The 24,673-nt window shown below is 31.8% G+C and overlaps 1 long non-coding RNA gene and 1 pseudogene across 2 annotated transcripts in view; one reads left to right on the forward strand and one right to left on the reverse strand.

Annotated features, from left to right (window-relative positions):
- LOC142323037 (uncharacterized) overlaps positions 1-24,222 on the reverse strand; it is a 91,333-nt gene extending 67,111 nt beyond the window's left edge. For both annotated transcript variants that reach the window (XR_012756010.1, XR_012756009.1), the window contains exon 1: positions 23,821-24,222. This is a non-coding gene — a long non-coding RNA (uncharacterized LOC142323037). The remainder of the gene's footprint in view (positions 1-23,820) is intronic.
- Positions 21,122-22,591, forward strand: LOC142322805 (cytochrome c oxidase subunit 1-like; annotated as a pseudogene).
- Positions 24,223-24,673: the final 451 nt, after the last annotated feature.

Here is a 24,673-nt window from a genome sequence, read left to right on the forward strand (position 1 = left end):
TGGCCTATAAGTCTGTCTCTTCTTTTAACTATATTTTTCCAAATGCTTCTTTCTTCATCTATTTGCCGCAATACCTCTTCATTTGTCGCTTTATCCACCCATCTGATTTTTAACATTCTCCTATAGCACCGCATTTCCAAAGCTTCTAATCTTTTCTTCTCAGATACTCCGATCGTCCAAGTTTCACTTCCATATAAAGCGACACTCCAAACATACACTTTCAAAAATCTTTTCCTGACATTTAAATTAATTTTTGATGTAAACAAATTATATTTCTGACTGAAAGCTCATTTGGCTTGTGCTATTTGGCATTTTATATCGCTCCTGCTTCGTCCATCTTTAGTAATTTTACTTCCCAAATAACAAAATTCTTCTACCTCCATAATCTTTTCTCCTCCTATTTTCACATTCAGCGGTCCATCTTTGTTATTTCTACTACATTTCATTACTTTTCTTTTATTCTTGTTTATTTTCACGCGATAGTTCTTGCGTAGGACTTCATCTATACCGTTCATTGTTTCTTCTAAATCCTTTTTACTCTCGGCTAGAATTACTATATCATCAGCAAATCGTAGCATCTTTATCTTTTCACCTTGTACTGTTACTCCGAATCTAAATTGTTCTTTAACATCATTAACTGCTAGTTCCATGTAAAGATTAAAAAGTAACGGAGATAGGGAACATCCTTGTCGGACTCCCTTTCTTATTAGGGCTTCTTTCTTATGTTCTTCAATTGTTATTGTTGCTGTTTGGTTCCTGTACATGTTAGCAATTGTTCTTCTATCTCTGTATTTGAACCCTAATTTTTTTTAAATGTTGAACATTTTATTCCAGTCTACGTTATCGAAAGCCTTTTCTAGGTCTATAAACGCCAAGTATGTCGGTTTGTTTTTCTTTAATCTTCCTTCTACTATTAATCTGAGGCCTAAAATTACTTCCCTTGTCCCTATACTTTTCCTGAAACCAAATTGGTCTTCTCCTAACACTTCTTCCACTCTCCTCTCAATTTTTCTGTATAAAATTCTAGTTAAGATTTTTGATGCACGACTAGTTAAAGTAATTGTTCTGTATTCTTCACATTTATCTGCCCCTGCTTTCTTTGGTATCATAACTATAACACTTTTTTTGAAGTCTGATGGAAATTCCCCATTTTCATAAATATTACACACCAGTTTGTATAATCTATCAATCGCTTCCTCACCTGCACTGCGCAGTAATTCTACAGGTATTCCGTCTATTCCAGGAGCCTTTATTTGTTTAGATTGAGCCTTTAGATTGTTTATTACTGTAATTTATTTTTTAAAAATTCATAATATACTAAGACATTTTTTTTTTTTTTGCAGAATTTTAATTAACTGGATTATAATATTTTATACAATCGATTCAGTATTTCTTTATGAAGTTTATTTATACTAATCAAAGAATTCTTTTGTGATTTGATAAAATATGCAACTGATTGTGAAGTGTACTGCAGAACAAAGAGCCCATGAGAAAAAAAAGAATGGTGTAGACAAAGAAAACTTAAGAAGAAACACCCAAACATTAATATTTTTTGTTATTGACATCACACTTTGTATAAATATTATAAATAAAAGTAAGAAATATAATGTATTATAATAAAGAATCTTTCAGTACGTAGAGACAAACATCTTTAGTTAAAAGTATATCTAAATAGATGTCTTCTTAGTTGAGGTCAGGTGGAATATATTGGCCGGTTCTTCAACATGATCACGATTGTTCGCATGTGACCAATGGATATTTTGCTGTGAAATGTTACAGGACAACGGCTTTAGGCCACGTATAAGCCTGTCTAGGTCTTCCATTTGTAGGCAGGCTGCAGAGCCACCTGCTAAGGAGGATGGTCCAATTGAATTCGGGAGTCAGCACCTGGGGAAGAAGATGGTGGATCTTATGGGGTATGGATCTGACACTGAGGTGTTGAAGGCAGTCAGGAAACTGACCCTGCTTGTAAAAGAGAACACCAAAACTAAGAAGGAAATTAAAGACATTGTCCTGAAGCTCCAGCAGAGTGTTGCTCATCGAGAGAGTAAACGAGGAGGAAGTAGTTGTCCTGTGCAAGAGATTCTGGCGGGAGGAGCGGTTTACTTGCATGAGTGAACCCAATGCCACCAGTGCTCTGGGAAGTGATGCGGTCCATGTGTTGGATCTTGATGGAAATAGTAGCGGGTACTCTAAGGTGGTGTTTGGTACCTGCAAGGTACTTAGACAGTTAAGAGTCTGAAGGTAAGCCGAGAGCAAGTCTGGTTCTAGCAGAGAATACCAGGCCTGAGTTATTGCTTGGTGATGGGATGGAAATGAATGAATGGCGTAGTTTCATCGTGGTAGTAGATTCCCACCAAGAGGGAAGACTCCGCAAAGCTTGAGTGTTATTGAGCATTGCTTAAGATTAACGCGGTGACAAAGCTTGACTTGTAAATGGTAATGCGACAGGTAAGTGACTTCGGAAGGTTATAGAGTATGTCGCAAGGAGAGCCAATCTGAGGTACTCTTTCCGGCTGATGGCGGATAGTGCTGCTAAGCAAACAGCCATGGGTGGAGACAAGGGTAGTGTTTAATGAGTGGATATGGTGCCAACCCAAAGTAGGACTACTATAATGGTTAGAGCAGAGGGTCGTTCTTATGCAGTGTCCGTTGTGGGGGCTTTGCTGGACAAACACAGAGTTAAAATCTGCTGGATCTGCCATAGGGTCTCCCATAGATCATCGGAGGAGCGCTGCTTTCGTTGTGGTCGACAACCGTAAGCAGTGTTATAACTGTGCATGGGAGGGGCACCTGAGTATGGATTGCAGTGAAGTTCAAGTAGCTTCACTGCAATCCCAAGTAGCTCTGGAAGGTACAGTGCCTCTGTTTAACTGGGATGAAGTGGGAAAAGAGCTTCTCCCCTATGCCAGTATTGTGGGGTCGTTCACTCCTCAGAACATGTTATGCTAGGATGTCGCACCCAGTAGTGGATGAGTTTGGGGAGTTAAGGGTCAGAATGTTGTCCCTAAGATGCTTGCCTTGGAGGTAGCGAGGCGGGGTAAAACTGCCATTGTTGAGGCTATTGTGTGTTGTATTGTGTGTGGAGGCACAGGACAGCAAGTAGGAGTACCTTGCATGGGTCGTAGTTGATGTAGTGCTCTTTTTTGGTTGGGGCTTGTGTTTTATTGTTGTGTATTTCATTATTATTTATAGTATTGTATATATGTAGTCGGGCAACATTAGTTTCTGTATGTATTAAGTGTATTGATTTTTATGTATATGCTTGATGTTGCATCTTTGGTATTTATGTATGTATTTTGTGTGTTTTATTAATCATGTTTTCATTCATGTATTATGTAGGTGAGTACTCAGGTGTGGGGTTATGTTGTATTGTTGTGAATTTTATTGTTTTATTTTTGCATATTATGTGTTTGTCATAGTATTTTTTAGTATATTATGTACAATTCTCTAAAAGGGTATTTTCGGTCTTTATATGTAACAAATTACTTTCAGGAGTATGTTAAGTAGTCTACACACACACACACACACACACACATATATTGTGGAGTGTAAGATTATTTCAGTGTATGAAATTGCACTGAGCAACTAATTGCAATTGTGTGGCCAATAATGTCAGTATGGCTGTTTTGCATAGGTGGCGACCTCTCACTGGGTGGGGACTGACTAATGCTTCAAAAGTGGGTCCGATCCACGTCCAGTACAATTGCAAAAAGAAAAAAAGAAAATAGATCTGTGTTACTTTCAAAATCATAAAATCATTAGTTCGGAGCATCTGTGTAAACAGTTAAAATTGTGAATAATAAATACTGTTGTTTATATAACTATCATAATTATTCAATAAGTCTTCTTGAAAGTGCATTTTTGAATAAAAAATTCGGTGATAAGATTAATGTTTTAAAAGGTTAAAAACACCTAAAATTTATTACCACCTTATTAAGTAATTAATACAGTAATTAATCGTGAAAATTATTACAAGTGAGTTTAACGGTTCGAAAGTGGCCAAAATTTTAATAAAAATATTTAAAGTTAAAATTGGCTGAATGTTTCAAAATAAATTGATTTGATAATTAACATGGGGGGAATGGATGATCGATCAAAGTTTCAGTTATAATTGCGAAATCATAGATCAATGAAATTATTCAAGAAGACAGACAAATTATAGAAAAATGTTTTGATTGAATTAGTAAGATAAAATTAGTAAAGATAAACCGCATAAGAATGTCCCTCTGCTCTAACCACACTAGAGTCCTATTTTGGGTTTGCACCATATCCGTTTGTTGAACACTACCCTTGTCTCCACTCGTAGCTGTTTGCTTAGCAGCTCTATCTGCCACCAGCCGGAAAGAGTACCTCTGATCAGTTCTCCTTGCGACATACTTGGCAACCTTCTGAGAAGGCATTTACCCACTGTATTGATTGCCAAGTCAAGCTTTGTCACCGCGTTAATCTTAAGCAACGCTCGATAACACTCGAGCTTTGCAGTCTTCTCCCTTTGTGGAATTTATAACCATGACAAGACTACACTGCTCATTCATCTCTATCCCATCACCAAGCAATACCTCAGACCTGGTATTCTCTGCTAGAACCAGACTTGCTCTCGGCTTACCTTCAGACTCTATATAACTGTCTAATTACCCTGCAGGCATCAAACACCACCTTGGAGTTGATTTTTAGACAAAAATGGATCAAAAGAATAATTTTCATTTGATCGTACAATAAAATGCAAAACTTCATTCAAATGTACGTTGAAATACCACTGTAAAACACGAGTGAGATTTGATTACAGCTTACCAATAGAATTAAATAAATCAGATTTCACATATGAAGGGAAATTAAACATTATCCGATTGACAGAGTTTTATTACATATATTAATTTTATAATAAAGCGAAGGAAGAATAGTCAAGATAGTATGAGCTAGATTAAAAACTTAACCCACCGGGTTGGTCTAGTGGTTAACGCGTCTTCCCAAATCAGCTGATTTGGGAAGAGTCGAGAGTTACAGCGTTCAAGTCCTAGTAAAGCCAGTTATTTTTACACGGATTTGAATATTAGATCGTGGATACTGGTGTTCTTTGGTGGTTGGGTTTCAATTAACCACACATCTCAGGAATGGTCGAACTGAGAATGTACAAGACTACACTTCATTTACACTCATACATATCATTCCTCATTCATTTTCTAAACGGTAGTTACCGGAGGCTAAACAGGAAAAGAAAGAAAGATTAAAAACTTAAAGAACTGCACCTTCAGAATTTTTAACTAAGTATAAACTGGTGATAGCAAGAGAAGCTGGTGCTTCGCTGCTGTTGGTAGGCTTGACGAAGATAATTTGCTGAAGACGATGTTGACCGGCGAAATATCATGGTGAGAAGTGGCTGCCTTGGTCGAAGGTATCCTCAAAACCAAGATGGCACAGGAATTATGGCACGAGGGCTAGCCTTCATATGACGGATGGTGAGGGGACAGCCTGTACAAGGAAGTGGTTGAGGGCTCCCTTGGGGTCGTCACTACTGTCAAGGTGGGCAGGACTCTCCAACCCATCGGATTGGGGCCGACAATGACCTGATCTATAGTGTTGCTGAAATTGTATCTAGACAGCGACCTCCTCCTCTTATTGTGGTGCTGTAGATCGAACCCCAGACCCCTACTAGACCGGTCGCTTCACAAGTGAATAGATGTAAAATGGAAGAAGTTCCACTGTGAACGGAGGCTACATTATCGTGGATAATGTGTTCTGCCAAAGCACGCATGGTGAGCAGGATAGGGATAGCCTACACATGGAGGTGGTTAGGGGCCATTGGGTCGCTGCCACTGGTGATATGTGTAAGACTCCCAACACCGCCCTGTGTGTATAAAATGGCAGTCAAGAGGATTTCTTTTTGAAATTTATAAAAGAAGTTTTATATATATTTGTGAAATCCATCTCCTAGACTATTATAATTACTAGGAGAGATTTCCAAATTAAATTATGGAATGTAAATTACATCCAGGAATAGACACTGATTCTTACCACAATATAGTTGTGTCTAAATGTACGATGAGGTACAGAAAACAAAGAAAAAATGGGATAATAAAGACCAGAAAAAAGAATGATATCAAATAAAAATTGGGACAAACGTAAGGACAACTATTACAAAAAACAAGATTTACAAAAAATGAAGAAATAAAATTAACAGAGGAAATAATTTTAATCAAGAAAGGGTCTTCAAATAGAAATATGTCTAAAGAAAATTAAATATCTTACATTGATGTTTGAAATTTTTTCCACTTAACTTTAGCAACGTAACTGATAAGCACAATGAACACTTTTCTTAGAATGTGTCAGAGATGGAAACGTACTTCCAGGGAAAATGGTCTAAAGATGCTTGCCGATTACTGTTGGGGAATGAAAAGAGTTGTTCCTGAGGATGATTCAGAAGAAAACTAAAGAAAAACAGATATTAGGTAAGATACTTTAGGCTTTATAATTCATTAATCAGGTTTTCTTTAAATTTGCATTACTAAATACCCTGACCTTCGATTTAATTTTGGTTAAAAAGTCTAAAAAGTTAAAATTTTTGTTTAAATTGAACATTATTCAGTATCTATTAAAATGTAAATTTTACATCAAAGTAAATTTGATGTAAAATCAAGTCTGTAACACTTTTATCGAGTGCTAGGAGAGAAATTATTTGAATTGCACAAAAAACAACAGTATTAAAACCATTTTTCTGTAGTGGAATTCATGGTAATGTTTTTTTAACATTACGGTGAAGAGAGCAATTTGTTTTTTTTTTATGAGGAAGAGTAAATATAATTCTCTGTTTGTTTAAACCAAATGTACAACTTTTTTTTGTAACGTTTAAATAATCATCACAAAATAAAATAATAAATAAATAAATAATCTTCCTGACGAAGTCAGAAAGAATGAATTAAGGTGATCGATATCTATTATTAAATTTCACAATATTAAGATATAATTTATTCTGATATAAAATGATTAACTTTTGTCGCTCTTATGCTAAGGGGTTTAATATATACTTTTCTTTTTTTTTTATTTACAGTTATGTTTGCCATGATTTCAGCTTTTGTTATTCATTAACTTTACAGAGGAATTTGAAACGATGAGAATGAAATTTTCACCAGATTACAGTTAAATTATTTAATATTTTATATGTTCTCGTACGAGACAAGTGCACCGTTCTACGATCATAAGTAAGTACAATATTACTTACATTTAGTAGAAAAAAAATGTTTTATTTTTCAGTAAAATTTTTTAATAGTATTGCAAAAGAGAAAGCTTTCTTTGAAACCCTTCTTGATCTTGGTGATCCGTTAAAAATAAATTCTCTTCATGTTTTATGTAAAATAGTTGTAAACTAAAAACAATATTCTTATTAGTGCAAGTCATTTTTTCTGCCTGGCATTACGAAGAGATGTCCAAGATTGCCATCAGTTTTAATGGAAATTCTTGTTAGATTTAGAGTTCTTTTTCATCTTTATCTTAATTGAAATCGTCCAGCTATGTACGACTCTAAATGTTTATATAATAATTATGAATTTGTAGTTTTCAAAATTCCTATAGAATCTCTTCAAACTTCAAATAAATTGAAACAAAAAATATGCACATATCTCAAATTAACTAGTATTTATTTCTGGTTTGTAAAATATAACTTTTCAAATAGAAGATTTTTTGATATGACATACCATAATTTATTTTCACCTGTCTGATGGCGTGGCTTAGACCCGGTCTAAATTAACCCTCCCATTGCCAAGCTTTTCGACACCTTTATTTTACCAAACAGAGTATTTTGACTACCCCAGTACTACTTTGTGATTTAGTGTAATATTTGTTTTTAGATTCTGTTATTTTCAACGAATAGCTTTATTTAGTTTTGAAATACAGTTTTTCAAATAATTAAAAGTATTAAAAACTGAATGTAGAAGCAAAGTACAATAAATTTTATATCATTCACAAGAGAAATTCAATAATGGACACCTGTAAAATTAAAAGTGTATATGTTTTGGCTGTCATTGCAGTAAACTAGTGCTTTGCCTCAAAATAACATTTTTGAACTGTTCATTCAGGTACATTTTTGCATAACATGCGCTTCACAATAACAGTTTCTTCTTTGTATATATTACAAACAAGTTTCTTGCACATTACACAATAGAATTGTGTTTTACTATCTTCATTTCTCTTGCAATCTTGACAGCACTGTGATGGTAACTTGGAACTTTCAGGTTGGATTACTACTGTCTGAATTTCAGTACCGCATGCTTTCAGTGCATCTTTTACTTCCTTATTAAGACTGTTGATATTTCTAGCTCTTTCCTCCATGTTGCCTTTGCCAAGAACAAATGCCAGCTCAGTCATGAAAAGTTTCCATCGGCTCCGATTATTTTCCTGCCACTCAGGAAATGTTTGTGTGTACAGAATTTATGCATTCAGTGCTGAAATATCTACCATCTCCATGAAAAGTCTTAGTGGCCACCCCCTGGTTCCTCTAACACGGCTGTATTCTCTTGTCATTTTATCTCCATTATCTACGGCACCTTTAGTTTTGTTGCAACGGAGTATTATTTCAGATTTGTATTCACTTCCTTCACCCTTCACTTGCCTCTCATGATGCTGAGTAGAGAGTAAGATTACAGACTTACCCCTTTTTGGAACACGGAAAACTAGTACAAGTAAATTTAAAGTTTTTCTTAACTTTAAGGTAGAAATCTTTTTTATCCCTTACTTAGCACCGGTGAAATCTACCTCCACCTTTCGGCATGCCAAAAGGTTTTTTTTCACTAATGGATCACTTCTGACTAATAATTAGGTATTTTTTATGTTTGTAAACGAATTTTATAATTTTTAAATTCAGAAATTAACATTATTTTTTATTATACCATTCCATATTTTCAATAATTTTGTTACAAATGTAATCGATTTAACCTAATAGATAAATTTAAAAATAATACATAGTACTTTCGAAAAAGAAAAAAGACATTAATGTTTAATTAAAAACAAAAAATTATGTACAGTTAATAAATCAAACAAATCAGGACATAGATAATTTGAATTCTCAATACGTTCAAATTTTTGAACATTCAGTATATTATTATTAACTAACATTATAATAGAACACTAAAATAAATTATGGAAAACGATAAATACTCAATGTCATTTATATATTTTTATTGTGGAAGTTGAATAAATTGCATAGAAATACCTTACAGCAAGCAACAGCAGAATATTTTTAAATGGCCAGAATCATAATTAATAGACTATTAACAAAATATTTATTTTTAACAAATGAAAAGTTATGAGAAATTTTGCTAATTTTTTTATGTATCATTACTTTACAATTTATTACTCCAAAATTTAACTGTAGTAATCTTCTTGAATCAGAAGATTCAAGTCTTCTGAGACAGCTAGTATAGTACAATCTCTACTAGAAAAACACCAAAACAGGATGCAGGTGGATTGGAGGAATAAGGGAATAAGAGAGGTTCTTAAGGAAACTGTCTTACACCAGAAGACACCACATTAAGATAAAATTAAACAAGAAAATCAAAAACAAAGACGCCTGCTTCACACTCGCCAGAAAAACATACAACACGAACATTTTTAACACTAGAAAGGGCACAAAGAACAGAACTTATTAAAAAGTACTGGCAGGAACGCAAAGCTCAAACAGTCCCATCAAAGAGACTTTGATAATGGCTGACCAAAATGTTCTTATTATGTGGTCATAAAAAATTATATATATATGTCTCTTCGTTTAATTAAATTTTTCCAAATGCTTCTTTCTTCATCAATTTGTCGCAAAACCTTTTCATTTGTCACTTATCCACCCATCTGATTTTTAACATTCTCCTATAGCACAACATTTCAAAATCTTCTAATCTTTTCTTTTCAGATACTCCGAACTTCCAAGTTTCACTTCCATATAAAGCTATGCTCCAAACATATACTTTCAAAAATCTTTTCCTGACGTTTAAATTAATTTTTGATGTAAACAAATTATATTTCTGAATAAAGGCTCGTTTAGCTTGTGCTATTCAGCATTTTATATTGCTCCTGCTTTGCCCATCTTTAGTAATTCTACTTCCCAGATAACAAAATTCTTCTACGTCCATAATCTCTACTCTTCCTATTTTTATATTCAGTGGTCCATCTACATTATTTCTACTACATTTAATTACTTTTGTTTTGCTCTTGTTATGTTCATGCGCTAGTTCTTGCGTAAAACTTCTTCCAAATCGTTCATTGTTTCTTCTAAATCTTTTTTACTCTCAGCCTTAATTACCATATCATCAAAAAATCGTAGCATCTTTATCTTTTCACCTTGTACTGTTACTCCGGATCTAAATTGTTCTTTAACATCATTAACTGCTAGTTCTATGTAAATATTAAAAAGTAACAGGAATAGGGAACATCCTTGTCGAACTCCCTTTTTTATTACGGCTTCTTTCTTATGTTCTTCAATTATTACTGTTGCTGTTTGGTTCCTATAAATGTTAGCAATTGTTCTTCTATCTCTGTAATTAAAACCTAAATTTTTTAAAATGCTGAACATTTTATTCCAGTCTACGTTATCAAATGCCTTTTCCAAGTCTATAAATGCCACATATGCAGGTTTGTTTTTCTTTAATCTTCCTTCTACTGTTAATCTCAGCCCTAAAATTGCTTCCCTTGTCCCTATACTTTTCCTGAAACCAAACTGGTCTTCTCCTAACATTTCTTCCACTGTCCTTTCAATTGTTATGCACGGAATTGTAGTTAAGATTTTTGATGCATGACTAGTTAAGCTAATTTTACTGTATTCTTCACGTTTATCTGCTCTTGCTTTCTTTGGTATCATAACTATAACACACATTTTGGAATCTAACGGAAAAGAGATGCGATGTATATAAAGTATATAATATATTATTATTATTATTTACTCATCAGAATACAAGATTTAATTAACTCATTTAAATAAACTTTCTTGGATGCTAAAGTAACATCTTGAAACTTCAAAGCCAAGAGGAAAACTGATTTGTCATTAACGGTGAGCCCTTATGGTGTAAGCCATACTGGTGGATTGAATGTACAAGAATCTGTCAATTCATTCAACTACAGCCAACAAGTCTATTTTTTGTGAAGGTAGATACTTTCGATGGCTAAATTCTTGCTTGTGACTATAACGGTGTATAGACATCGACCGCAATTGTAATCGCGCAGCTAAAAGAAGAGTTGTTACAGTAAATTAGTCTAGTCATAAAAGGGGAGTCCGTCCCTGACTTCGTTTAACTTTATTTTATTTTACCAATTATAAGGCCAAATTTGGTATTTTAAATCGATGCAAGAGTACTCTACATACATTTGACTAAGGGACTAATAGCCCTATCTACGCTATTATCTATTTTATACCTAAATATAAGTTTTAAATATTTAGCTTTAACAGTAAATTGACTGCTAACTAAGATTACAATTAGCAACAGTTCCAAAGACCAGACTGCAGGTCTCTATGCCATCATTAGGTAGCCTAAAGAGGTAGCAGAAGAAAAATTAGTTAAAAAATAAAAATCGATTCATTAAATTTTAATCTCCCTCATCTAGAGTTGAAAACGATTTGTTTGTTTACATCACTCGTATGAAAGGCAATATTCTGTTCATACATTTTGTAAATTAAGCATAGTAAACGATATTTGCTCAGTAAAGCACAATAATTTTTTGATTTATTTATAACTGGAAAATAACTGATGTGTTTTTTTTTTGTTGCAAAACCCAGAAATATATATATATATATATATATGATCTAATGGCCATAGATCCTCTGGTAATAGAGCACATAACGGTAAACAATCAGAAAATTAAAATAGTAAAACAATTTAAATATCTAGGGGAAATAATAACTTATAATTTAAATGAAAAAGTGACATGGCAAAACAGGACAAATAAAATGATTAAATCCCAAAAATTAACTCGGTCAACATATAACAAAAAATGCCTTTCTGCTAAAACAAAACTTAAACATTATAAAACTGTAGTACAGCCAGAAGTCACCTACGGAAGCGAGACCCTTTTCAAAATCACTCAGAAAAACCGAATTGAAAAAATTCTGAAAATAGAGAGGAGAATTGTCAGAACGTGTATCGATAAAAAACACCAAAAAGAAGGCCGATGGTGGGTTGTGCCAAATGAGGTGGTGTATCGAGAAATAGAGCCTGTTACTGATACTATTCGGAAAAAAAGAATCTCTTTCTTCGGTCATCTCATAAGGACACCGCAAACAAGACTGTCAAGAAATATCATTGAAAAGCTCTGGTTCCAAAAGCTAGAAGTAGGATGGATCAAAGAAATTAGAGAAGATATGAAAGAATTGGGAATTTCCCTGATTGACCTACAGAATAAAACTGGAAAAATTACAAAGCTAAAAGATAAAAGCATTAGATTTAAACAAAAGACAGACAAACGACAAAATACAACGAAGAGGGTGTTTACGGATGAAGAAAAGAAAGCAAGATCTGAACGGATGAAGAAATACTGGGCAGCTCGATAGAGTAAAATAACACGCTTTTCTCAGAAAAGATCCAACTAAAATTGACTTAAGTGGTCCCATGTTGGCCGTAAAAGCATAATAATAATAATATATATATGATAAATATCAGTACACAGTATCAAAATACTGTTTAGATTTTTATCTGGAACCGATCAGAATAGATTACATAATTGTAAATTTCTATGTTTGAATTCATTGTTCAAAGAACTTTTATTCTGTTAATCCATATATCGATTACATTCATTGTAATTTTCCTTATATTATATAAGACTTTTTTAATATTTTATCAAAAATGTATTCATAATCGATCGTTAGAATTGAAGTAATATACTCATTACTTGTAATGAACCACCGTGATACATAATGTGTTTTTTTCACTCCACTCTTTTTATATTCTCCTGAAGAAGGATGTAACAGGTAAAAACCTTTCGATATATTTTATCGATAAGAGATTGTAGATTGTTGTTATTATTATATAATTTTTATTTATTTTTTCAGGGAAAAAGGATTGATATCATCAGATGTGGAAGAAATTTATAAATCATAAAGATTTATTATAATTAAAATTGTAATATTATCGTAATGTATAAGTCGTTTCTACTATGTTATAAGCCTGTAAATCTGATAATGTATCGTAGACATAAACATTGTTAGGCTGTTCTTATCAGTTACAGCGTTCAAGTCCTAGTAAAGCCAGATATTTTTACATGGATTTGAATACTAGATCGTGGATACCGGTGTTCTTTGGTGGTTGGGTTTCAATTAACCACACATCTCAGGAACGGTCGAACTGAGAATGTACAAGACTAACACTTCATTTACACTCATACATATCATCCTCATTCATCCTCTGAAGAATTATCTAAACGGTAGTTACCGGAGGGTAAACAGGAAAAAGAAGAAGAAGAAGAAGGCTGTTCTTATCAAGGTTTTGCCACGGTTTCCCTTGATACAAGAGGGCAAATGCCGGAACAGTTCATTTAGTTTTCCGTGGAATTTAATCTTTGATATCTTTATTCTCAGCTAAAATAATAAAAATGAATATTTATTTATAATTTTACATTTTGTAATTTTTTTTTCATTACCTGCTTTAATACCGAATTTATGTGAACCCATTAACCACTAAAATTTGAAATTTAGCTCAAATACTTTTTACTTCCTTTACTTCGTACAAGGAAGTAAAACGGATTAATTTTCTATCGGCTAGATGGTGCTCTGCGGTATTACAGCAACCGTGTCCGTGCTGCATTATACATCGGTTTCAAAACAAGCGGAATTGGAAGAGGAGGGCTGATCGCACGGCCACCAAGGAACCTAAAACCCCCCATTAGATTTATTTTTGGGAGGGCATGTAAAAATCATTATTCGGAGAAAATCCGCGACATCAACCATCTACAGAAGAGGGTTGTTGCAATGCGACGGTAGTATACATTACACTCGACATCCTGACGAGTACGTGAGAAGAGCCGGATTACCGTCTCGATATTTGCAGAGCAACGAATGGTACATATATCGAAGTACACAAAGAAAAACTGCAGAATATACCCGTTAAGGTTAGACACTAATGTACAGTAAGTAAGCTATACTACCTTAAATATAATGCCGTTTAAATCATACTTGAAATCAAACAGTTCTTATATAAACACTCTATGGTTTGCATAATTTTTCCATACGCAACAGACATCCACACGTGGATCTAACTTACGAAGGATATCTCTACAGTAAATATTAAAGTAAAGTTTTAAGCGATTCAACGGAACATTTTGCCGATAGGTTATATATAGTAAATACAATTCGATGCTGATTGTACTAAATCGCCTGAGGTTTTTTTTTTTTTTTTAGTATTAATACAATTTTTAACTGATTTTAATTTTTTTTTTTTAATTTAATTAAATATTTTGTGACACTCATTGTCATGAATTTATCACGGTTATGTATTTATCATGATTTCCCTTGATCTATCCAGGAAAATCTTGAGCAGTTCTTTTACTTTCCCGTCTAAATAACGCTATAATAGAGCTGTAGCTCTAGAAGGAAAAAGTATCGTAATCTGTCCATATGCGATTTTCGCCGGATCTTGACTTTTCGCATCTATTTCCGTTGTTACAATCTTCATTCGTTTTATTTATTTAATTTTAAATATTTACCGATATTTGATATCAAATTTCTATGCGCGCGCGCGTGCGATTGTTTCAATGTGTACTTTTATATTAATAATAAAGTCACCTGATTTGAGGTTTGTCCGAAATGGAACGTTAAATAAACGGTAACTATCAGTTATATTTTATTTATCGTAAATACAGGGTGATTTAGGAGGAAAGAGAAATAATTTGGTAACCTATTCTAGATTTTGAGATAAAGGAAAAAGTTCACTTACTAACATACGTCCGAAAACGCTTCTTTGTAAAGTTACGGCTAGCGTAGATTTCGCTCGGATTTCAGTTCCCCGGTGAAATAAGTCACACTGAAATTTTAAGGCGTTATATAAGGGGTAAACATTTTCTTTAATTGTTTTTTGATCTGAAAAATAGAATAATAAAAAACCCAGAACTATCATCCCTTATTTTCACGATATCCAGCGTAGAACAGAAAAGTTCAGTAACGAAAATCACGTTTTTTTAGGTTTGAAGTAGAATAACTTTGTTAAACAAACTTGTAGAGAGTTTAATTCTGAAAAAATCGTTGTAATATACTCTATGGAAAAAAAACTGTAAGGATTTATAAAAGTAAAAACAACCGTTTTCTTTTTTTATTTAGTAAAATATGTTTAACATTTGAAAAATTAAAATAATAGTTTTAATTTACTTTAAAACAAAAATACTCACTGTGGTTTATATTTTTTTTAAATTTAAAATATATGTTTGAAAATTCCACCGTTGACATCGATGCACTTTTCAACTAGTTTCCTTGCGTTCCTAGGTAACAGCCTACCGTACACAAAGGGGTTATAACGAGATTTTTACTTGTTATATACGTAATCAAGTTCAATATATAGTAAATGCAAATACGACCCACACGCGCGCGCACATATAATTTTGTTATTAAGTGTTACTATATTTTTTAAATATCAAATAAGAAATTAAAAAAAAAAAAAATTGCATTAATCTTTTTTAGATGTAACATGCCTCCATGCTATTAGAGAGGTTTTACCTGCTAGCTTTACCTGCTAGACTAAAAGTTCCAGATTCGATACCCGGTTACATCTAGGAAATTTATAATAGCGCAGTTATTTTATATTTATTACATTTTATTTAAAATAACAAATTTCCTTCAATTTTAATACGTATATTAAAACTATTCGAATAAAGTTATCCATTTTTTTAAATAATTTATTCAAAAATTTTAATATTACGTAACAGATCAGATTTTTCTAGTTTTATTTCCATACGACCTCGTAATAACCTGCACACTTATTTTACCGACCGGAGATGAGATGAAATGAAATTAATGAGATATTTAAAAAAGCCAAATTATTACCCAGAATCAAACCCGAGACCGGTAGATTTAGAAGCCGACGTACTAACAACTATATGATCGATGTTACTTTATAAATAACAGTTAGTCATAAAAAGTATAAATCCAAACGTATATTAACAGTTGCGAAGTCTTATGGTTTAAAGAAAAAATTAACAAGATGTAGACATCTTGTCAATGTGTCCATTTTTACAGATTATTACGCACTTACTAGTCTCACAACAGTCTTAGTTTTTAATATGATAGAATTTTATAAACTTATTTATAAAATAAAATTGCGTTTAAGAATAAAACAGTTACTCAAAACGTTTAATTAACTCGGATTATATTTAAGTTTATAATAATAAAAATAACAAGCAGCGTGAAAGGCACGAGTTAGTAGCGAAGAAGTTCCTCAGAGGGCGCGAGAATTTTCTAACCGCGCGCGCACGTGTGAGTGAGTGAGGGGAAGTGAAAGAGTGTGTGTGTGAATGAGTGAGAGAAATCGAGTGAGGGGGAGTGGCGCGCGCGCGAGCGCGGGTGTGTGTTGGTGTTGATAGAAAAAGAGAAATCATTTAATTTGTTACCAAAGAATAGGTATTGTAGGAATAATTTATTTATAAGACCTAACTTCTCAAGAAGACTGAAAAATGTCCAACCTCCGGCATATTTATTCCTTATTATAATTCTCTTAAATATTATAAGAAAACAATTAAAGAAATAAATATACCAAATCAAACTTAATTCTAATTTTTAATATATTTTTTATGTACTATCCACTGATTCTATGAAATAAAATTATTTCATAAAGTAACAAAAATTATTTTTCACTTTGAAGGGAAAGTAATCCCATCTAAATTTTTTTAAACGTTCATCACCGCATCGAATTTGTAATGTTAATATTATTACAACTTTTAATTGAGAAAATATCTTATAATAAATTATGGAAAATATTAAAAAAATAATAATTTTATAAAATGTAATCTCTCTCTCTCTATATATATATATATATATATATATATATATATACAGAATAATTCAGGAGGAAAAGTACATAATTTGGAAACTGATTCTAGAGCTTAATATAGGGGAAAAAGTTAATACAAACACATGTCCGAAAAGGCTTTGTTATTAATTTACGTCTACCGAATTGCTAACGAGAGTGAGGAATGAAGTCGTTTTCCGTTACACACTTCATTTAGCTAAATAGTACACGTTTTTACCTAACAATATACTAACTTACTGAAATGTAAATGGTGTTCAGTAGTACAAATGATATTTTCATTTCTTTCACAACAGGTAAGGTTATATATACCCAGCACCATTACTATCAGAGAGAGATAGAAGTTCTTATTAGTGCCATCTATGCCACAGACGGTTAAAATTTATGACAATCATAAGAAAAAATGCAACTAATTAATGTCCTCTTTCTTCAGGAAACGATGGATAATGATAAACATTACGGATAATGAAATAAGTTTAATTAATTTTTATCAGATTAATGGCCATGACTCCTATCACTGTGTCCGGAATATTAGGTCTGGTGGTGGTATTTTAATTCTTTGTCGTAGCACACTCAGTGCTGAAAGAATAATGTTGGATTTGACTGTCTCAAGTTGTGAACTATTATGCATTCAGGTTTCAGTGAAATTGGGCGTTAAGACCGATGATTTTACTATAATATGCTTTTACAGACCGCCAGATTTAAATGTTCATGAATTTTTACATGATCTTGAAAATATTCTTCATAATTGTAATAATAATAATAATGCGGTCTTAATCGGAGATATGAACATTGATCTTACTAAGGAAAATACTGTAGTTAGTTACTATCAAACCTTATTACATACAACGGGATTCATGTGTTGCATATCTGATATAACGAGGGAGGAAATAAGAGATGGGGTAATTGTTAGATCTTGTATAGATCACATTTTTATTAGAGGCTTTCCTGATTACGTTTTTTCTGGAGTAATTGAAACTAAAATTTCTGATCGCTATGTGACAATAGCAGATCTGTTGTACAAGAATTCATCCCGACGATCGATGGATGACAGTCTTGGTTCATTTTACTTAGATAATGCCTTAATTAGATATAAGTTAGATAGCATAAATTATGACACCTTAGGTAATAAGATGGATAATAATCCATCTGCATATGAGAAATTCGTTGATATAATTAATTCTGTGTATAACAGTTCTTTAGTTCGCAGAAATACTGATAGGATTAAAATTCAAAATAGAAAAAAACCATAGATGACGGATGACATTCTAAATAAAATAGAGACAAACTGTTCAAAAAATGGAAAAAACCACCAGCTAACCTGGAAATTCGAAAAGATTACATATTATATAGAAATAAAATTAATATTGAAATACAAAAAGCGAAGGAGAAGTATTTTAATGATAAATTTAAAAATTTTCAAAAGAATGATATTAAGGGTAACTGGAAACTACTTAACTCTTTGATGGGGTTACACTCTAAGCGTAACTTAGACGATACTATAATTAAATATGTAAGCGGTACATCTAATAACGCGGGTAAGGTCGCTGCAGACATTATAAGTAAACACTTTGTAACTTCAGTAGATGATATTAAACATAATTGTATACATAAGTTCTTGAAATTCACGGGTGGCAATTGCATGCAGCTTGTGTCTTTTCATTTACCTTTAAGTTATCCTAAACAAATAGAAAATATAATTTCATCTATGAATGATAAAAAATCGCCAGGTGTAGATGGCATACGGATCAAAGATTTGAAATATGTCGTTAATAAAGTCAGCCCTTTAATTTCAATTATAGTAAACAATATAATTAAATCAAGGAGGGTTCCTGATCTACTGAAGATGTCTATTGTTAGACCTATCTATAAAGCTGGTTCTTTTAAAGATTTAAATAATTATCGGCCAATTTCTATACTGTCATGTATCGAAAAAGTTTTTGAACGGTATGTCTCTATGCATGTTACTAAATACCTTGATGATAACAAATTAATCAATGAAACTCAATACGGTTTCAGAAAGGGGATTGGGACTAACGATGCTATAAATGATTTATCTGATTTTGTCAATATTAACTTAAATAAATGTAACCGTGTAATCTTACTTTTTTTAGATTTTCGTAAAGCTTTTGATACGTTAGACCATCATAAACTTCTAGATGCCCTAAATAAGCTAGGGTTTAATGGCCCTTTTAATAATATGCTACAAAACTATTTATGTAACAGAAAACTTATTGTTAAAATTAAAGATAAATATAGTGATAGATACGAAACGGATAGTGGCGTGCCTCAAGGGTCTATCTTGGGCCCAACACTTTTTAATCTGTAAGTTAATGATATGTCTAGCACGATCTCTAATTCATGTCTGTTGCAATACGCTGATGATAGTGTTTTAGCATTTGGACATAAGCGATTGGAAGAAGCAGAGTTTTTAATAATCTATTAAAGTGGCTTCATGACAAAGGCCTAATTATTAACGCTAAAAAAACTGCTGTTTTAAATGTAAGATCTCCTTATCTTCGATCCCAAAGACCGATAAAAATTATTTGTCATACATGTGACTGTATAAAAAATTACCACATAAATTGTAATTGTGAACATCTCCAGAATGCTGACAAATACAAATATTTGGGTGTACATTTTGACTCTTTTTTTTAGATGGGATCACCATATAAAACATATATGTAAAAATTTAAGAGCGGTTGCTATGAAATTCCACCACATCTCACCTCTATTACCGATTCACTGTAAATGCTTACTCTATTCATCCTTGTTTGAATCTGTTATTCGATACGGCTTGACAGCATGGGGATCATCTGCAGACTATCTCATAAATAAAATAAATTTAATACAAAATAGGGTCCAGAATTAAACTGAAACTAAAGAAATCAAAATTCTTAATGCATCACACATCCTTTTACAAAAAGATAAGCTAAATTAAGCTTATGGGTTCATACCCCATCGATGAATAAATTCTCTTTTTAATTAAAATAAATTTATCAAAAATAATATTTATCACAGCAATAACCGTAAGAATTATTATAACAATATCCTCAAACAGAATAATATTCTCATGAATATCTATAGAAATCAATTTAATTTCTTTTCTACCCCTTTTAAAAAAAATAAATAAAATAAATGAACAATCTATAAAATATTTAATTATTCAAAGAATATCATCATCAATTATAATAACCTCAATAATTATTAATGCTATCATTAACTGCCCCATTAATGAAAGAATTTTAATAATAATGAGAATTTTAATAAAAATAGGTATAATCCCATTCCACCTATGAGTACCAAGAATCATACAAATAATAAGATGAGAGATATGCATAATAATTATAACTATACAAAAAATCATTCCTACAATTATTGCAACCCAAATAACCAGAATTAAATTAATAATAACATCAATAATTATATCGATAATCATAGCACCAATCTCAGGAAGAAAACAAACATCACTAAAAAAATTAATAGCATATTCATCAATTTCAAATTCACCAGTAATAATCTTTTCATTAATAATTTCAAAACAACAATTTACTCTTCTATTAATTATGTATACCACAATCAACTTAACCATGATAAACACATTCAAGAAAAATAACATCAATTTTATAAACCAAATTAATACTCAAACTAACTTAACAAAAACATCCCTAATAATTTCATCATTATCAATAAGAGGTATACCTCAAACTACAGGATTTTTAATAAAATGAATAATTATAAAATCAACAATTTGTATAGCACCAATAATTCCACTAATTATATTAATTTCATCAATTATGTCAACATTCATATACTTAAATATAATAATCCCTACAATAACCAAATCAAATAAATAAAAAATAAAAAAAATAATAAAAAAAGAATCAATTATACCAATTATCTTAAATTTATATAGGAATTCCAATAATAATAATTTTTAAATTAAACTAAAAAGAAGGATTTAAGTTAGAAAAAACTATTAACCTTCAAAGTTAAAATTATTATTATAAATAAGCCTTAGCAAGTAACGCACCTCTATATTTGCAATATAGAATCATAATTGAATACAAGACAAATAATGAGAGGTTTAAAACCTTAAATAAATTTACAATCTATCACCTAAATCAGCCATCCCATTCTCAATGAATAAATGAATATTTTCAACAAATCACAAAGATATCGGAACTCTCTACTTTATTTTTGGGCTCTGAGCTAGATTACTTGGAACAATAAGAAGAAGAATTATTCGATTAGAATTAATACAACCAGGATCAATAATTAAAAATGACCAAATTTATAACACCATCGTAACATCACACGCATTCATTATAATTTTCTTTATGGTAATACCAATCATAATTGGAGGATTTGGAAACTGACTAGTTCCTATAATAATTGGTGCACCAGATATGGCATTTCCACGAATAATTAACATAAGATTTTGATTATTACCACCATCAATTACACTTTTAATTGCAAGATCAATTGTGGGCTCAGGATCAGGATGAACTGTTTACCCTCCTCTCTCAGCCCAAATCGCACATTCAGGACCTTCAGTAGACTTAACTATTTTTTCTCTTCACATCGCAGGTTTAAGATCAATTATAGGAGCGATTAATTTTATTTCAACAACAATAAATATACGACCAAAAGGAATAACTATAGAAAAAATACCCCTTTTCTGTTGATCAGTCCTAATTACAGCAGTTTTACTACTAGTATCATTACCAGTATTAGCTGGAGCAATCACAATACTACTAACAGACCGAAACTTTAATACCTCATTTTTTGACCCCACAGGAGGTGGAGACCCAATCCTATATCAACACTTATTCTGATTCTTTGGACATCCAGAAGTATATATTTTAATCCTTCCAGGATTCGGATTAATCTCCCACATTATTACTAACGAAAGAGGAAAAATAATAACATTCGGCCATCTAGGAATAATTTATGCGATGCTAGCAATTGGTATTTTAGGATTTATTGTATGAGCACACCACATATTTACTGTAGGTATAGATATTGACACACAAGCATACTTCACCTCTGCAACCATAATTATTGCAGTACCAACAGGAATTAAAATCTTCAGATGAATGTCCACAATACAAGGAATAACAAAAAAAAAATCACCCCAAATGATTTGATCTATAGGATTTGTATTTCTATTCACTATTGGAGGATTAACAGGAGTAATTCTAGCTAACTCTTCAATTGACGTAATTTTACACGATACATACTATGTTGTAGCCCACTTTCATTACCTACTATCAATAGGAGCAGTATTCGCCATTATAGCAAGAATCATCCACTGATTCCCACTAATAACAGGTATAAGAATAAATAAAAAATGATTAAAAATTCAATTTTCAACCATATTTTTAGGAGTAAACATAACATTCTTCCCACAACACTTTTTAGGTTTAGCAGGAATGCCACGACGATACTCTGATTATCCAGATAACTACATGACATGAAACATAATTTCATCCATAGGATCATTAATTTCAATAATCAGAATTATAATATTCATATTTATTATATGAGAAGCTATAGCATTTAAACGAATTACAATTTTCAAAAACAATAAATCATCCTCAATTGAATGATTTTCAATTACACCACCCCCCGAACACTCATTTAATGAATTACCACTACTATCTAAGCCATTCTAAGAGTGGCAGAAAATTGCCATGAACTTAAAATTCATTAATAAATTAAAAAGTAATTTCCTTAGAAATATCATCATGAATAAAATTTAACATAATAAATAGAGCCAGAATTAAACCGAATAATTGATTGCTCTTTATGATTCTGATAACAATTATAACACTAATTTAAATAATCTTACAAGGTTTCTGTCAGTTAGAGGTCTATTTAAATTATTAATTATTTTTAACAACTTTTACAACAGTGAATACAGGGTAAATGTAGAAAGTGGATACAATTTGAGAGCAATGAGCTTTATCACAGATAGATATAATAATACCTATGGTAAACGATTAAAGAAGTACATTGTTCCTGCATTACTTAATTCTTTACCGAATCACATCAATAATGTAAAAATGAAAAAAAAGGATTTAAAAAAACTTCTCATTGAGTGGGCATTAATTATAAAGTAATAGGTACTAACAGGATTCATGTTGGATTTATACTGGCAGTCCAGACAATTATAACATGATTATAGTTATTATTTTAATGTTGATAATTATTGTAAATCAATAAATAATGTATTGTTGAATGGTTAAAGCTTAGTTATTTATTTTCTTTATGTAATTGTTGCAACAAGATATTAATTGTGTAATTCGTTGTTGTAATTAAGTATAGTTTTGTTCATTAGTTTTTAAATATATAGTCTAATTTTGTAAAATTAATTTTTATAATTGTACTACTATTATAAGTATTATAAAACTAATAATATCTTAAGTTGTTACATAAAATTGGTTATTACATTATAATGTAATAATAACAATTTAGTATATCTGTCGATATATCTGACGGATGACCATGTAAGTTTTAAATTGCAAATAAAATAAATAAATAAAACCTAAAATATACCAAGCATGTAACTTGTTTCATTTTTGTTCGTTTACTTTCACGATTCTATTTGGCTAACAATAGAAATAGTAAATAATATTACAACCGTTTGTATATGATATAAAAAAATAGAAGAATAATAATTTATTTTGTAAAAATAAGCGGGTGAAAATCGTATTCTAACCAAAAAATTGTTTTCATTACGTGGTAAGTACGGTTAAATCACTCAAACAAAAATAATAACACGAATTATGACTAGAAACAGTTATATTAAAATAATATTAATGTAAAAAAGACTTACCTCAATCAATAATGAGAATCATGAATCTAAATTAAAAAAGTATAAGACATAATATTAATTAAACAGCGTAGCCGTTAGCAGGAAGACCTAAATAGAACAGCGTACGCCGCGCCATCTTTTTTTCTTTCAACCCGAGACCACTGCTGGATTAAGTTAAATTCGTTGTTTTCACACACGTAATTTCTCTGTCCTATCTCAGCAACGCGACCGTTCAAATAAACAACCGATCTCTTGTACAGTCACAGCAAAATAAATTATGAAAACAATCGCGCCCTCTAAAATTATTTCCAATACTGTTTCACCTCTCATAATATTTTATACAGTATTAAAAATTCGTTATTTGTTTAAAAGATTGTGCTTACACAATGCGTGTACGGGACGGCAACAGTGCGTCTTCTAACCTTGAGAACGGAATGTTGTGTTGTGATAGGGGGTGTGGTAGAGGTACCTCGCATAGTAATGGAGTTGTTAACAGCGCGTCGGCAATGGTCGGCAAGCAGTGACGTCATGATTGTACAATGATTTATAAACTTATTCGATAATATTAAAAGAACCGGTTATAACCGGTTCTTTTTTTTATTAATTTACTTTACTCGTATTGACAACAAAGTATTCGCTTTTTTTCTGGCCTCCAGGATCATCCTTAGGTATTGCTTCCGAGGATGAGATGAAATGATACTTTTGTAGCGCGTAAAAATACCATCCCTGACCGGGATTCGAACACGGGACCTCCAGATAAAAGGCCGAAACGCTACCAGTCGTGCCGACAAACGTCTCATACTAGTCACGCATTTTTTTAATATTCTTTTTTTTCATTTTTTGATGTTATGAATTTTGATAATAACGTAAGATA

Source organism: Lycorma delicatula, chromosome 4 (genome assembly GCF_047948215.1).
Source record: "Lycorma delicatula isolate Av1 chromosome 4, ASM4794821v1, whole genome shotgun sequence".
Taxonomy (NCBI): Eukaryota; Metazoa; Arthropoda; class Insecta; order Hemiptera; family Fulgoridae; genus Lycorma; species Lycorma delicatula.